Raw genomic sequence first — 17,126 nt, 5'->3', positions numbered from 1 at the left:
CAAGACTTTGGAAAATGTGACTTTGGTACCTTGGCAGCCCTACACTGGGTCATTGTTTTTTGGACATAGCATCTGCCTTCCTCCGGTGTTCCTGTGACCAGGGGCATTCTGAAGACTTTTTCGTAATCAGATATTTTTCGTGCCTTGGGTTCTCAAAGTTCTGAATGCGTTTTGAGGGAGGCTTGCATTGTATTTTTCATTGTTGTGTGTTGGGAGAAGCTGAGAGGGGCTGTTACACATGTGCCTGTCCGGCATACACTGGCACTAAGCTATGCCAATGTAGTACTTTGAAGTTGAAGGCTTGATATCATGTGCCTGTAAGTACTAGCCTTCAGTCCACACAGAAGGTGACTCTGGGTGTTGTACCTTTGAACCCCCGTGGATGAAAGAGTTGTATCCTGGAGGCCGTTTGTAAAGGGTGACTGCAGGCTATAGGCCTTTGAACCCTTTCTTTTTTTGTGTTTTGATTTAAAAGTCTCCATTGATTATATTTAAGGGAATTGCGGGTTTGAGACCTTCGCTTTACAGAGGGTAGACCTTTATTGTAGGGCCCCGCACAAGTTGAAAGCCCTTTGTTAATGGTGTTTGTGGGCACCAAGTTCCTGAATCCCACTTTTGCACCTTGCCTTAAAGTTGCTACTGTAATCTCCAGTGTGCATTCTTGCTCCACGCCAGAAGGTGACTGCAGGCCTTGTGCCTTTGAACCCTCGGCACTTAGGATAAGGTGCAGCTGACAGCGTGTGTATTTGTCCTCGCTAGACCACTTGGAGTTTTTAGTATTTCCTGTTGTCAGGTGACTGTGGCTTCAGGCCTTTGAACCTGCCAGGGGTGGGCTTTGTGTAAATCTGTTCTATGTTAGATCACTGATAGCCTTGCAGTGTTCCCCGCTGCCAGGTGACTGTGGGCTTTAGGCCTTTTAACCTGCCGGGATGGGCTCTTTATGCAAGCTTCTGGGGTCTGAATCGTGGAATATTTGAATTGCACACAGCATAGGAGGTCGTTGTGACCTTTTCTGCCTCGCTGATCTTGGAGCTAATATATATATAAACACAGAAGTTTGTGCATTGACATTTACCTTGTATTGAGAATGAGATCCATGTGTGTGTGATAAAGTGTCTCTAAGTGCTGGATTACTTATTCTGATCAAGGTGGGACAATTGGAGTTTACTAAGCTTTCTGTTGCATGCTGTCTTCTGAGTTTTGTTGTCCCTAAATTACACTGTGTTGAACTAATATCAGACAGTATGCCATTACTGGGAGGAAATTACCAGGGCGGTGGTGGTGGGATCTTTGCAAAAGAGTCTGTGACTATTTAAGTGGGAAGATGATGTTTAGTGTATAATTGGTCTCAACCTATACAGCCGTGCCAACTTTGGTGGGGGGACCCTATCACTAGTGAGTGAAAATTCCTTCGTACATTATCTGGAGATTGGGAATAGATCAGGGGTTGCGCCCTCAGAAGCAGCAATAAGTTAGCAAACCTCCCCAAGGTCCCTGGTAAGAACTCAGGGAATAAATTAGCTAATAGCACCCTACCCCTGCTGCTTTCCAACAAAAAATCATTATTATCAATGTCAACTTCAGCAGCTGTGGTAACGGTATCATCAGATCAGGAAGGAGTACCTGACTTCAAGTCAACGGTGGGATTGGAAGTTGGCACAGAAGCTCGGATAGAGGGAGGGGCTTCGGGCCAGCTCCAACCCACTTTTACAGTCCAAGATGCCAATGAGAATGATGGACAGGTGGATTGTCAACTGTCCCATGTACATGATAACAACTGCATTTTATTACATGCACAGGAGGGTTTTCCCCATGTATCTGATAAATCTATGTTTGCTCCAACAATTATGCGTGAACTGGGTAAATGTGTGAGGCTTTCTCTTGGCCCTTCTTCACCTGCCTCTAGGTCTTTTCCCTTTCATGAACAAGTTCATTTCCATCTCCACAATGACTCCAGCTTTAAAGATCATAGCGTACCCAGAAGGGATCTTCAGGGTCTTTTTCGATGGGAATGGGAGAGGGTATCCCTTTGGGTCTCGCAAATCCCCATGAAGGATGTGTGCACACAAGTGGGGCCTTTTTGCCCCAGGAACTAGGTACTTTTGCACTGGGGAATGATGATGTTGGACTGGGTGCATCTAAGGGGAATGTAAGGGCTTCTTCGACGCCTGAGGATTCTCCATCTGACAACTTTTCGAATGAGCCCTTTAATTTCCCAGTGATTTTGCGTATACTTAACCTTCTTGATAAAGGCCACAAATTAACTCATTGCTCCTTACGGGAAATGCAGGGCTCTTTGGCCTTTATGAAAGAAAGAATTTCCAAATTGGAAGGTTTTATACTCGCGGAGGAGCAATCAAAAGTATTCTACTTTTCCCAATTTGAAAAAATGATGAGGACGTTTGCTGGTGATCGTCCGTCAGTTCCCTTTGGCTCTGCCCTACGGTCTCAAGGCACCCAAACGGAAAATGGGCCATCACATACAGAGCTACCACAAAGATTGTACTCGCATGTGCTACAAGGAGTGACTAGAGAGGTTACTGAAGATGGCATTACTGAGGATATAGATCTCTTGGAAGTAACCAAACTTCATCATGATCGGCTGCTTCAGGTGGAACACCTACTTTTCAACATGGTCACTAAACTCCAGCCGGCACCACCCACAGGGCTTTGTGGAGGAACTGAGTCCGCTAGCAGTGATGGTCAAACACCGGATAGTCCCTCTGTATTGACGGACATTATTGATTCTCAGGCAAGCGTAGAGACTCTGGTGCATTCGTCAACAAGTAACTCGGTCATGGGTAGTACAGAGCATGAGGGAAGGCACTTTATCTCTCGAAAGGCGAAGCAGTCCTTCCTTAGAGCCCAAAAACTCCTAAATTTAGCCAAAATTAGCCAGAAGAAAGTGGCAAAAAAAGGTATTTTGGAAAATGGCTCGCAGCCGCTCAAGGATCCCACACCCACGTAAGTGGTAATCTTGGCGTGAATTCGGAGGATCTAGCATTAGATCTCCGAGACTTAAATGAGGAAAGCAAAAAACATCTTCAGATCAAGGCACTGAAAAGTGGCAATGTACAGGTTTCATCTGTTAAGTCTTCCATGACTTCCACTACTAAATCACAATCCCAGCTTCACAGCATTTTTCCCATAATTGAAAGCAAAAAAATGGCTGTTCGGCCGCAGGAGGAAGCGGATTGTGTAAGTGCTCTAAAAAAGGGCACAGACCTTCTGTCTAATGGGGCCATCCGGGAGGGCTGCCATAATGATTTGGCGACACAAGAAGTTGGTTCTGTGGATAAGGCAGCTCATAAGGGGAAAGAAGCATCGGCCTTGTAACTGCCTGCCCCCTTGGCCCAGGTGGTTCATGTTACAATTGAGGATGAAACAGCTGGGAGGACACCTCTTGTAGAAAGCCCCCAGGATATGTTGTCCTTTTCTGAGACCCCAAAGGACATGAAACAGATACTTGGATGGACAAGTAATCTGGAGATAAATGGTCTAGCCAGGATTAACAGGTCCTTTTTGATGAATTTATTCTTCCAGATTCCCTCTTTAAGAAATCTGGCATCTAAGGACCTGGATTGGGTAAAACTAGCACCACATAATAATCTTAGAGTGCTATGTAGAGTCCTTGGATTTCTCGGATGACTTTGAGTTATTGGGGCTCTCCCCTTGTCTATTCCCAGACATGGAGAGCGCATGGGCATTTCTAGACTTGCCGACACCTAAAAAACTGGCCGTAAGTTTGCCACTGGCCGGATATGAGTCTCACACCAATGAACTAACACAACGCTTGGCTTCGCTGACGTAGGTGTTAAGTGGTTTATCATGGTTGGAGCTTCTGATTAAAGTGGCAGCTGCTATAAAACCTGAATTTTCGAACTTATAACTGGCAGGAATCGCCGTCGCATCTTGGATTGCTGCGGCGTGAGAAACCTTAAGGCTTGGCATGAACGGGTTGTGGTTCATCTTAGACCTGATATCCTACTGTTGCAGGAAACAATGGCGACAAGTCGGACACATGTATACTGGTGGAAATGTACACCATCGGTAGTAAATTACATGCCTTGATTTTGTTGTCCATTTACTGGAATCCCAGTGCAGTCCCAATTGATTTAGTTCTATTGGAACTAACTCAAATGTTGCAGAAGGTCTCATTGCATTTCCCTAAGCATGAACTCTTAATTGGTGGAGGCTTGAATTCCTACCTGGGTATAGAGGAAACCAATCCCTTGGTCTATCATTCCCATCTATATGCCCAACAGGCTTCTGATAGAGGCAAAGTGTGGGTTGGGTTTTTTGAATCGTGGGGTATCTACCCGATTTCATTTGCGTCTCACAGCATTAAGTCCTCTTGGCAGCGTGGAAAATTCTCGTCCTTAATTGACTACATGCTTGCATCAGGGACATGCTCAGGACTGCTCGACCCAATCATGATTTTGGATGTGGGTTTGAGCGACCATCGGATGCTTTACACGAACCTTCATATTGGGGTTGACCCGTATGAATCCTCGGTGCCTGCGGCATTGTTGGAAAGTGATAGGCATACCTTGTCTGTCAGATGGCATCCTAGCATTTGTCGTAAAATGGTGTTCCTTGTAAATAGGAACCTGTTGGTGTCTAAGAATCTTGTGAGCTTATCTAAAGATTGCCTTGGAACCAACTCAACAAAAGCCACACATAAATATCTGGTAGAGGTTGCGATATTAAAAACTTGCAAAAACAGAGCTGCGGTTGGCTCGACGCAGTATTATAAATTCATTGGCCTATAAAATACAAAAAAATCCATTGTGGCATGCTTTAAGTCCAAATTGAAACTGTTGCATCATGCATCTCATACCCTTGCAAACCAACAGATGTTGGAACATCTCTGCAAGAGAAAAACCAGGGAACTGTGGTTTACATTAAGAAATCCTTCAGGCAAGGTGGACAAGAGTATGACTGCGACCATTTCTGGTCCTGTATGGCAGAAATTTTTTACAGCAAAATATGAGCTGCCAGAAGTACATAGAAGGTTGGAGTTGGAGAATCTTTACTTGAAGATCCCGAACGAGTGTCCATGGGAATTTAGTGATATAATCTGGGCAAATGCACAACTAAAGTTCTCTAAAGCGGCAGGTCCTGATGGACTACCGCCATGTGTTTACAAGGATGATCCTCATTTTTGGGCCAGACATCTATTGCCTCGCTACCAGCTAATATATCGGACGGGTAACATACCTGCTTCATGGCTTATGGCAATAGCGATTCCCATTCACAAAAAGGGTGCTCTTAATGACCCGGTAAATTTCAGGCCAATTGCCCTGATAGACACAGTGGCCAAGATATTTGCACGTCTAGTTTTCTGGGAATTGGAGAAGCACATTACTACTGCTGGAATTCTTTCCAAAGCACAAGTGGGCTTTCAGAAGGACATGGGTACGCAGCTTAATGCATCGATTCTTGGCCATCTACTTTCAGCATCTCGTAATCAGGCTAATGGAACAGTCTATATGGCATCTTTAGACTTATCGGCTGCATTTGACAGCGTTCTGCGTTCCCACCTTTGGCGGAAGATGCTGTCCTATGGCATTCCATCTAAGCTGGTAGCAGTAATTGCCGCACTCCATCAAAATACATCGTATGGGGTGCGCATTAATTCGGAGGGCCTACTATCTGCTAATATTCTGACGGAAATTGGAGTGAAGCAGGGCTGTAATCTGGCCGCGCTACTCTTCAATCTTAATCTGGCAGACATTGAGAAAATTTGGGAGGGAGAAAATGTTTTCCCGGTTAATCTGGGCAAATTGCGCTTGAATTGGTTGAGATTTGCTGATGATGTCATCCTGGTTGATAAGGTACCCTTTAGGCTACAGAACAAATTAAATATCTTTCAAGATTACTGTATGCTCAATAATTTGACCATCAATTCGGCTAAATCCCATATTATAGCCTTTACAAAGAAGAAGAAACCTATAAGGTTCAAGTATGTTGTAAATCCCAAAGCTATAGTCATCATGGAAGAGATTACCTACTTGGGCTACCATATATCAAACGGTATGTCTCTCGCAAAGTGGCGAAGTATACTGACCGTCAAGCTGAATCATCTGTCTGCCCAGATGAGAATAATTTTTTCCAGGTACTGTAGGTACTCTCTTATGCCTCTGTTATACTTTTATACTATGAAAGTAGAGTCTATCCTACTGTATAGTCTCGATGTCTGTCTGTTGAACATGGGTCATGTTTTGAATACATTGCAGGGGAATATTTGGAAAAAAGTTTTGGGTCTCCCTAGGTACCTGCCCAACACCATCCTGTTACATGAATTGGGTTTATATCCCTTGGCGGACAAACATGAATGGCGTATGGTTAATACATACTGCAAAATGCTGTTGCCACCGCCAAATTCTCTCCATAAGGATTTCAGGGCAATGGTTCAAGCAGACCAGGCAGAATCAATTTTGAAATTTAAAACACGCATGTCCGAAATTCTGAGTACCTTGAATATTTCACAGCAGGAGTTAATTGTTTCTACAGTGAAAGCTAAGACTAGGTTCTATAGGAACGCCTGGGCCCGTAATTCGATGTAATTGCAGACTACACAACATTTGGCACATATGCTAAATTTAGACATGCCCTTTCCCCACGCCTGCCCTATATCCTATGTTTTCCGGATAAGAACGCCAGAAGGACATACATGAGATTCCGGTTGGATCTTATCCATAGGGGATCACGTAAAGAATTGGTCAGGGTTCAAAGAGATGGGAAGTTGGGACCATTGCAGGTTTTGTTCCAATTGTTAGGAGTCCGAAACCCTTGAACAATTGTTCATGTATTGCGTTCATTTTGAGCCACAAAGGCTCCTTTGTTTAGGCTCTTTTTTGGTGTCTAAGGGCCTCATTACACGGACGGCGGTAAGGGTTAACGGTCACCGTTAATGGCAACGGTGACCGTTAACCCTTACCGCCGTACTACGAGGTCCCTTTGCGGGTTGGAGGATTTAACGCCTGCTTCTTGCAGGCGTTAAAATCCAACCCGCAAAGGGACCTCGGAGCTAATTACGGCACCGCAAAATTGCGGTGCCGTAATTAGCGCCTTCCCCAGTCCCATAGAGCCCTATGGGGCAGAAATTGGAATGGGGAAGGGCAATGGCGGAAAGGGGATTTACCGCCCCTCCAACCTTGGAATGGGGCGGTAAATCCCCTTTCCGCCAAGGCGGTGCCGGTATTTTACCGGCATGAGCCATGGCGCTAATAGCGCCATGGCTCACCGCCTACCGTGTAATGAGGCCCTAAGTCTCATTTTGAGCGCAACATGATCTGGCTGCGTTGTATGTGGGGTCAGTGCACCCCAATAATGTTGGCAACTGTGAGGCTTGTAAACATGATTGAGGATGATCTTTCAATCCTAAATGATATTCTGTATGCAAAAGGATCTATATGTGAGGTCAATGTTTATTAACAACTCTAATTGCCTCTATTGTGGTTGACACCCGGTTGAATGTAATCATGAATTTGAAGTAATTCTGGTTTATTACGGTTGAGCCTTGGTGGGATCGTAAGGTACTGAGCATCCTGATTCATTTATGGAACACACTAATGTGAGACCTTCACTGAGGAACCTTTTGAAGGGATATTAGGAACTGAAATTACCTTCGAATTGTAATGAAATTGAACTCGCACTTTTGCTTGAATTCTTGTTTTAAATTGTATACTGATGAATTGCATGATGAATTGTTGAAGACTGCAATATAATGCTTGTTTAGGTTATGTTGTGCTGTTTTAATTTGTAGTGAATGTATACATTCATTTGTTTGTACTTGTTTTATGTGTTATGTAAATATTACAAGTGTTATTTTATTATTGGTTATGGAAAGTGTTTAAAGATATTTGATACAATCATTTGTAAAGGTTTAAATTAATTTTTGCTATAAAAAAAAAAAATATAAAAAAAAAACAAATGACTCATTTCAAAGTTGTATATATCGACCAAACACCTTTAGGAAGTGGAAATAATGGTCCTACGCTTTGAAAGTATCTCCTATTTCAAGAATATAAAAAAGGAATTGCAAAATTGGAGTAGCACTTGTGGTTTATTGAAAGTGCGTAGGCAGGACACACAAAGTCAGGTCTTTCGCTTGAAGACAACTAGTGCACATTGAGGTAAAAGTCAAAGACTCAAAAGATGTTTGAAAGGACCTCGACCTGTATTTGCTTGTAGAACAGTGATTTGACACAAGCGAGGCACTATTTTTGTAGACGCTGTGTCAGATTTTATAAAAGCAAATGCTTTTCTCCTAGAAGTGTCTTGAATAACATTACAATTTCTGTTGAGCTTCAAAAATTTTAAATGTTTGAATTGATTGTATTGCAAACTGTTAATCCTTTCTAGGATATTGTTAGATTACAAAGATGTCAAATCTGCCTAAAACATTAGTGCAGGGTGTGAGAGGCAAAGTTTTCTATTTGCCTCTCAATTTGCAAGAACATGTTAACAATCTAGGAGTGATACGAGAGAAAGCAGATTCATTGTCTGTTTTAGTAAATGGTGTTGCCACAAAGGGCAAACAAGTTTTGCATCAGCTTATACATATCAGAAGGGTGAAAGAAGGTTTACAGTTTCTAATGCAGCACAACGATTTGTATAAAGACAGTCTAACTGCACCAGACTTATATATACTTGAAGTTGATTCCACAGGCAAGAGCAGTGAAGGTCAATTCCAACATCTAACTGTTGCAGAAGGGAATAGTTTGTATGAATATTACACTATTCACCCTCTACACTCACGTGAAGCAATGGTTGACTGTCTGGAATTGTACCAGATGAAACAAACAAAAGGTGAACCAATCAGTGTCTGGGATAAAACCTTAGAAGCTTGTTGTTTGCCTATGCTTTTTCCCACTGGAAAAGGGTCAGAATGGATGAAGGGAACGTTCGGATTTAATGTTCAGAATATCATTGTACACAAATACATTCTGACGATTTCAGATTTCACATCAGTGTTGAATACATTATTCACTTACTCTAGGGAAGTGAATTATCAACACTGTTATTCTGTTGCCCATACCCTTCAGACAGCAAATAGATATCAAAATGTTTCTCCATGTGAGATGTTGCAACACGTGAAAGAAAAAAATGAAATTTTGGAACAGAAAATCACCAATATCCTTGCCACAATGAGAGGAACTAATGATTATTGGTTTAGAAGACATTCAGAAGTTAGGTGCATGAAAAGACATTTGGGCCCACCAACTTGGTTTGTGACTTTAAAAGTTGGGCTGAGTATGGTTTGGATGATCCCGCAAGGTGGATTTGTCAAATGAATCCAAATAAAGAAGGGATAGTACACATGGCACCAGTGGAATTGTATGCCATAGACCCAGTAAAAGTTTTCCGATTATTACATCACTGATTTATAGCTATGTTGCATTTTATATGTAATAAACAAATATTCCAATAGGTATTGTTCAGCATTTCTTTTTGACAAAAGAGTACCAGGCATGTGGGGCTCAACTTATACAGATATTATTGTGGATTAAAGATGCTCCTCAGTTTGGTAAGGAAACTGATGGCTGTGTGTTGGAGTTTATACAAAAATGTGTCACTTGTTCCATCCCTGCTCAAAATGTTAATGCTGATCTACGGAACAAGGTTCAAAGGTTTCAAATGCACTCTTATGGAAAGTACTGTCAGAGAAAACATAAAGGCAAAGACAAGTACTACAATCAGTGCAGATTTGGCTTTCCTAGGCCTATAACGCCACTTCGTCGAGCAAATATTGTTATGTCATCTGTTCAACACCATGTCACTGGTAAAAGTCCCAGGAATAGATACCATTTAAAAAGAGTTAAGGTATGCCAATTCATACCTTGTCATTGCTCAACTTTGGAATGCACATACTGATGTACAGTATATTGCGGATGACACAACAGCTGTTGCTCGCTACATTACAGCATACATGACCAAAGCTGAAAATAGCAATGCGGCTGAAGTGTGGGCAGTCTTAGAAGTTTCATACAAAGACTTTTGTGAGCTGATAAGCTTTGATCTGAAAATGCTATGTCATAGAGAGTGTACAAGCTATGAAGCTGCAGAACGGCTAACTAGTTTGGCTCTGTATGGACATATCTGGGCCAAGACTTAACCATACTACATTAATGATATTACAATAAATTGGGTACTGAAACGTTTGAGTGAAATTCAGCAGTTAGCTGAAAGAGTACCTGATAGTACAGACATGTTGAAAACCAACTTGAATGATACCCATTATCCAAATATGTCATCAGAGTTGGAAGATGTTTGTTTGTATCAAGTAGCAGAATAATACTCATATCGAAACATTGAAGCAAACAATGACAGATCACAGTTTTCAAGTACATGGATGTACTGGTTGTCTGGAGAGACATGGGAACCAAGTCTCATCAACCACATGAAACTGTCTTGTCAAACTACTGAGAAAAAGACATTATTGTGTCATAATTTCAGGCCAGTCAGCACTCAAAACGAAGGCTCTGCACTTCCACCATTCATTCAGGGCAGATTTTGCATGTTCAAAATACTGCAAGTGATATTATATAAGTTTACATTTCATATATATTGACTGTTTGTACCTTCACTCACTCCGTTAAATCTGATGAATGCTGGCACGATTGGCTGACCAAGTTAGGTGTCATTTCACATAAGGGTTTCCCTGAAGATGTTTTCCTGATGGGGAATAAGGTTCATTTGTGCATACATGCAGGGCATGTGGAAGAGTTACAAGTAACATACAAATTGCACCCTCTTTTCAATCAATGATTGGTTGAAAGATTGAATTACCTGCCTTAATTCCACAGCCAACACAAAAAGGGATCCGTTGTCTGCCTGTAAGTATACTTAATCACAATAAGCCATAGATAGAATTGATATCAAACATGTAACTAACAATGATTTAAATTGGTTAAACATATGTACAAAAATATAATTGTCAACAGTGCAAGTAAAACCAGGATCAAAAAACTTTGACACCTATTGCCATCGTACCATCACACTCTACACCTAAAGCAGCAACTTGCTTTTAAGGGAACTGAATTTGTTAATATACCAGCTTACCCCTGGTCCTGGTCTCCATGTGGCAATTAGCAATCAAAAACACATTTTGCTCATTTTGACTTTCTTCAATTCTTCAATTGATCAAAACAGTTAACAGAAATGAATGTATAACCAACCCAAAAAAGGATTAAGAACTGTACCTCCTGAAGAACCGCCTTACACGACAGGTGGAGAAACACCTATTAAGGTTCAGAGTTTGACAAAACTGAATTTATCATTGTTGTTTTTGGCATGAAGTTCAATCATTAGATATAGTGGAACAATCAGGAACCTTTAGTGAATTCAACTGAGGGTCAAAGTTTCAAGAAAAACAGTACCTGTGCACACTATGAAATAATCAGTAAATTAAACTGATATAATTAACTTCTTACCTGTGTTGATTCTTTTCAGCTAAACAATCCGAGCTAGCACAACTTGAGACTTGCATCTTTTGTGAAGTTTTAAACTCAGTCAAAGGAATAGCAGATAGGTCAAACATGGGAAAATGTAGCAGGGATAGTCCTTCGTTCGGGTGTTTAATGTGTACAGTATGCCCTGTTGCTTCTCGCTCCTGCCTTGCCAAGGGCGGCACCCTCATGGTTGGCCACAGCCTAAAAAAGGTCGGTTGGAACTACCAGGTTGCTCAGATTTTTCTTGGTTGCCAGCTTTGTCAGCTGACGAGCTACTGGTATCAGAGAACTTAAACCACTGCTTCTGCTGTTGCCCCTCTGAATAATAAAATGTCGGTGGGGGCTTATAAACAGCTAATAAGTACTTATATCTTTCTTTAACTTGTTAGATTTTTAATGCAAATTGAAATTCTTAAATTCTTCCACCTCCTTATTAATACTTTTCATCTTTGAACGAGCATCCGTAATTAGAGAATTTGACAGAAATGCCTGCTCAAGGGTCTCGTGTTCTTGCTGGACCTTTGCTGCTGATCTAGCCACATTGTTTATTGTGTACAGCATCAAATCTCTGCTAAACTTTGTAGCTATCTGATTAAATCCAAATTTACAGTCATCATCATACAGGAACAGTACTAGGGCCATCTGGATTTGTAGTACCAAAGGTATGATGTTGGTACTCTTTCAGGGAATGACCATGGAGCTCCGTGCAGAAACCTTTTTTTATGGTGCGAAGGAGTTTGTCTGCTGTAATAGATACATCTGAGACCTGGTGTAGGTAAATTCTCAAAGATGGACCTCCCACTAATGGCCGAGTGCACTATGTCAGAGTTCCACACAAACAAGGAAAAAAGAAAACAACACCACCCTACGTACAGTTGCTGTTTTTCCTAGAGAAGCACGCAGAGTGCCTGGAGTGTTTCGGTTTTCAGAAACACTTTTTATACGTGTGGGGAAAAGTCAAGTCTTTCTTCCCTGGCCATTGGACTTCGCAGTGAGGAAAGCACGTAGGCTTCATAAGCCTTTTTTCCCAGCGTAGTGGGTGGAGTGCCTGGAGTATTTTCGGTGTTTGGGTATGCGGGCCTGCGGTGGAGAGAGAGCAGGCCCGCCCCATCCCCTCCCAGCATTACTATTCCTACTTGATTTATGGCATTGAATATGCTGAGGATTATCTTGGTAAGCCTGTGCATTGTGGCATCACTGTTGGGGCTTTTTACCGGTATTGAGAAACAGTGTAATATTTTGACTTCAGGTATGGTTGCTGATGCTCTCTTTTCATTATGCCATCGAAAAGAAAGTATATACTGCCTAGCAAGGCACAGAAATCCGGCAAGCAGCCACGCAGCCCTACACGTGCCCTTAAAACCCATAGTTGGGCACCTCGGGACAAGAAAGGCAAACTTGAAAATAGGTATGATAATGTTGCCTCTCTACAACAAAAGATTACTGGCCTATCGGATTGCACGCTGCCTGCTGGAAGTGGTATGACTGCAGCTGTGCAATCCTCAGGGACACCTGCAGTAAATCTATCATTTGCCCCTCGATTAGACCCACCACCTTCTATGATGGTTTCCGTAGGCCAAGGCAGTATTAGTCCTCTACACTGCTCAGCAACTTTGGATAACAATGGCTCTTTGCTCAAATTATGCAATAAGTTAAAAAGTGTACCAGCAGTTTCAAATAGCGGTCCTTTATCTTGTGTCCTGGACAAAAACATATATTCTTCCCCTGATTTAGAGGTGCTTGTTTCCCCTGTGCAACCTACCTATGAATGTCGCGAGGAAGAATAACTTTCCCGACTATTGCTCACTTGACATAGGAATGAAGGAATGCCTCTTGCGTGCTAGCAAAGCACTTGAAGCCAAAATAGAAGGTGTAATGGGGTTGTGTGCCAGCATTGCTTCTGAACAGAGGGACATGAAATTGCTCTTGTCTAAAGTGGTGGACTATATTACGAAGGAAGCTCATTTGACCTCTCATCTGGATAAACTCAGAGTTAAGACTCCTTCTCAATCTGAGGGGGCCTTAACTTGTCCTAGTGAAAAGAGGCCTGTGGTATTGGAAAATTTGAATTGTAATGTGCTGAATCAAGCAGAGTCTATCAATATTGAGGCTGCTTCTGAGAATGATGCCATAGATGCACTCTGTAATGAGATGTATATGATTAATAGCCCGCAGATCTATTGGAATGATAGCTGTGCGCTGAAGAGTGGCATTACCAAGAGCAAGTGTTATAAGAAAAGAGTTGTTTTCTCAATTCATCGCGTAGCTCTCCTTGTGAACCTGAGGACTCTGTGATATTGACCTCGCCTATGGGTGTATCCAGGAGGATTAATACAGTTCAGAGAGGCAGCACTCGTCGATAGGTTGTCCTACATGGACCTATGGACAAATGGGTTGTCCCTTGGACCAATTAGTGAATTCTACTTCCACATAACACATAGTCCTTTGACTTTGCCCAGTGCTTCGTCTATTAACATTCAACAAACCATGAGGGCTTCTAGTGGCACACATGTAATTGGATCAGGATTGCCTGTGTTTGGTTTATTAGACTTGGTCCAGTTGCCAGTTCAACATCCACAAGAGGAGGTTCCTGTACAAAGACGTGTGGATACACATTTCTTTGCATCCATGGTTTGCCTAACCAAATTAGACGAAATCTCTCCGAAAAGGTAGAGCCCTTTTCTGAATTGGACACATTTGCTTACTGTGTTCAATTCAATGCTAGTATTACTAATAATGATATTCTTAGGCTTGAACTACCTAAATGTGTTTCAACTGGGTTTTTATTGAATTCCGTTCACCTGCTGTTGTTTCCTTATTTTGGTCCTATGCACAAGATCTAAATACTAGGGGGTCTCAAATTGACCATTTGTAACATGCTTGACAGGAGATAATATCAATGGTCAAGGCAGGCTGTCCGGGTCAATAGGCTTTTGAGAGATGGGATGGTGCCTATTGATATTACATTAATTAACACCATTAAACAAGAAGGGTGAAAGCAGTGTATGACACATAGGTCATTGAGACACAAAGAGAATGACCTTAGGGTGCAGTACATCAATTGACTTCAGCCATATGACAGTCAAATGAAATAGCTTTGCTGGAACACCCGTGGTTTTTCGATCCTTCCTTGAGCACCCTGTATGTTTTGCGTGCATAGATAACTGTGATTTCCTTTGTTACAAGAGACATGGGCTAGGAAGTCCTTTATTATCGATAGCTATAATATTTTACATATGGCTGCTAAATGTGGTGATAAGGGCCGAACCAGTGGGGGTCTCCCCATTGATGCTCAGGTTAATTCTACTTTGCCGGAATACCCTATGTCTATACCATCATCTTAGGTTATGGTCACAAGCCTGTTAAGTACTTTAACACCAAATTCTTATTATGAATATTTATGACCATCCAGGGCTTGCTGAGACGAGGGCCATCATTGCTAATATTGAAGACAAAATATCACTTTGGCTAGATTTATGCCCTAAACGAGGGATTGTCATTGCTGGTGATTTGAATGCCCCACGTTTGTTGCAGGGGCTATAACGTGATCACCCGGGTGCTCGTGGGAGTGAGCTGGTGTCTATGGACCTATGTATGAATGGGGATCTTGTGTGGTTGAATTTGGTTTTAATGCAGGACCTCGTCTGTCTTAATGCTAATAAACTTAATCAAGAGAGTTTGAAATATACATGGACTAATGGTAGTAGCCACTCATGTTTGGATTTTGTGTTTGTGGATAGGCATACTGTAGAGTATTGTGGGGAGCTCCCCACCATATTTGATAGTGTTAGCGATCATGCAAACCTTGGATGAACTTATAGTATTTCATCTCCTTGTTGCCTAAAGACCATACTGATTTTGGTTACTGGGTAGTCATATGAAATTGAATGATCGCAATGTAGTGGCTATTAGCAACTTTATTAAGGGTAATTCCCATGCCTTCATTGTCTGGATTTCTGAGGAAGGTTGGGATGTATCGAATGTTATGGAATTTGTATATAGGCAATTACATTTGTCTTAGAAGGAGATTGTTGGTCCTACTTTGCACTCAAATAATTTTGACATTGTGGTACGTCATAAGAAAAAACTATACCACAAACATTGTAACTTCATTAGGAAATCTGAGCATCTTTGCCCGAGGGTGAAACACAAGTTGCTTGCCCTCTTGTCAAGTGGATACAAGAATTGGAGGAGGTACCATAATTTCTCAATGAATAATGTGGACTGGAAGGCCCTTTTCCAACTTCTTCGTAGTAATGATGACAGGAAATGTTGGTCTTGGTTCCGATCTTTCACCAATGGCACCAGTGCAAATGAGACAAATTTTATCAATGTTATGACATGGACCAAAGCCATTCTGGCTCTATATAATAAGGTTGAATTACATAACATTTTTACTTCTTATACACCCAATGTAGAGTTATGTAAGGGTGTTGATACTTATCACATTGTGACTATTATTAAAGCCTTACATAGCTGAAAAGCCCCTTGGCCCGATTTGATGGGTAATGTAATTTTTAAAGCCGATCCGGATTTTTGGGATATGGTATTGTCAGATCTCTGCCAACGCATTATCACCACTGGCTTAATACCATGCAGTTGACGTAAATCCATTCTTATCCCAGTCTTCAAAAGGGGGGATCGTAATAACACTGAAGATTATGGGTTATTGGCCATGCTTTTTTTTTTTTTTTTTAAAACCTTTATTTTTGGTCTTTCGACACAACAAACAACTACTCACCCACATTAGGGTGGCTTTAACTTTACGCCTTCAACCAGTGCCCCGACCTCCCCGCCTCCCTCTGCGACTCCCCCCTCCGCCCCCGCTGCATCCCCATATTTTCGTCCCTCTGGTGAACCAGTGGAAGATCTCAAGAGTCTGAGTTAAAACAGTATCAGGGTGTGTTCCCGGTGACCAACGGGTCCACTGAGGAGGTGGTGTCGGCCTCACTTATTAGAAAGGATATTAGCGGGCCCCATATGTCGGGCGGGCGAGCGTGAAGTGGTAAGCATTTTATGAAATCAGTTTCTGTGTCCTGGCAATAAAGCACATCTTTCCGCCATGCAGTGTACGATGGTGGCGGGCCGCGGCCCCACGCCATGGCGACTCTTCTGCGAGCTAGTGTTAGTAGGAGTCCGGTCAGCTTCCTTGACGGCATGGGCAGCAATCTCGTCATCCCCAACAACGCTGCTGTGCATCGGGGTTGTATCGTTTCACCGACAATTGCGGCTGTCGTGTCCAACACACGGTTCCAGAATGGGGCTACCTCCGGGCATTCCCATGCGAGGTGTATAAAGTTCGCTGATAGAGTCCCGCATCTCCTGCACTCTGCCTGGGCTTCGGGATGGTGCTTGTTAGCTTTTTCCGGCGTATAGTAGGTTTGGTGGAGGAAATGAAAATGAATAAGCTTGAGCCGGGTGTTAAGTGAAATTTTTTGAGTTTGCTTCAGAATGTGACACCAGTCGGCCTCCGATATACTTGTGGATAGTGCCCGTTCCCATCTCGTTTTCGCTCTTGCATTCACGTTGGGTGATCCGGTGGTCAGCGCTTTGTAGATTAGCGACACCAGCCTGCCCTCTCCCTGAGCTTGAATGACATCATGTAGTAGTTGCCAAGTCGGTGGTTGCCTCGGGAAACCAGGCAGGTGGGTCTGCAGAGTGTATCGG

The sequence above is a fragment of the Ambystoma mexicanum genome, chromosome 8 (assembly GCF_040938575.1).
Source record: "Ambystoma mexicanum isolate Mex_15411 chromosome 8, UKY_AmexF1_1, whole genome shotgun sequence".
NCBI classification, from domain to species: domain Eukaryota; kingdom Metazoa; phylum Chordata; class Amphibia; order Caudata; family Ambystomatidae; genus Ambystoma; species Ambystoma mexicanum.
This window is presented reverse-complemented; position numbering follows the sequence as displayed.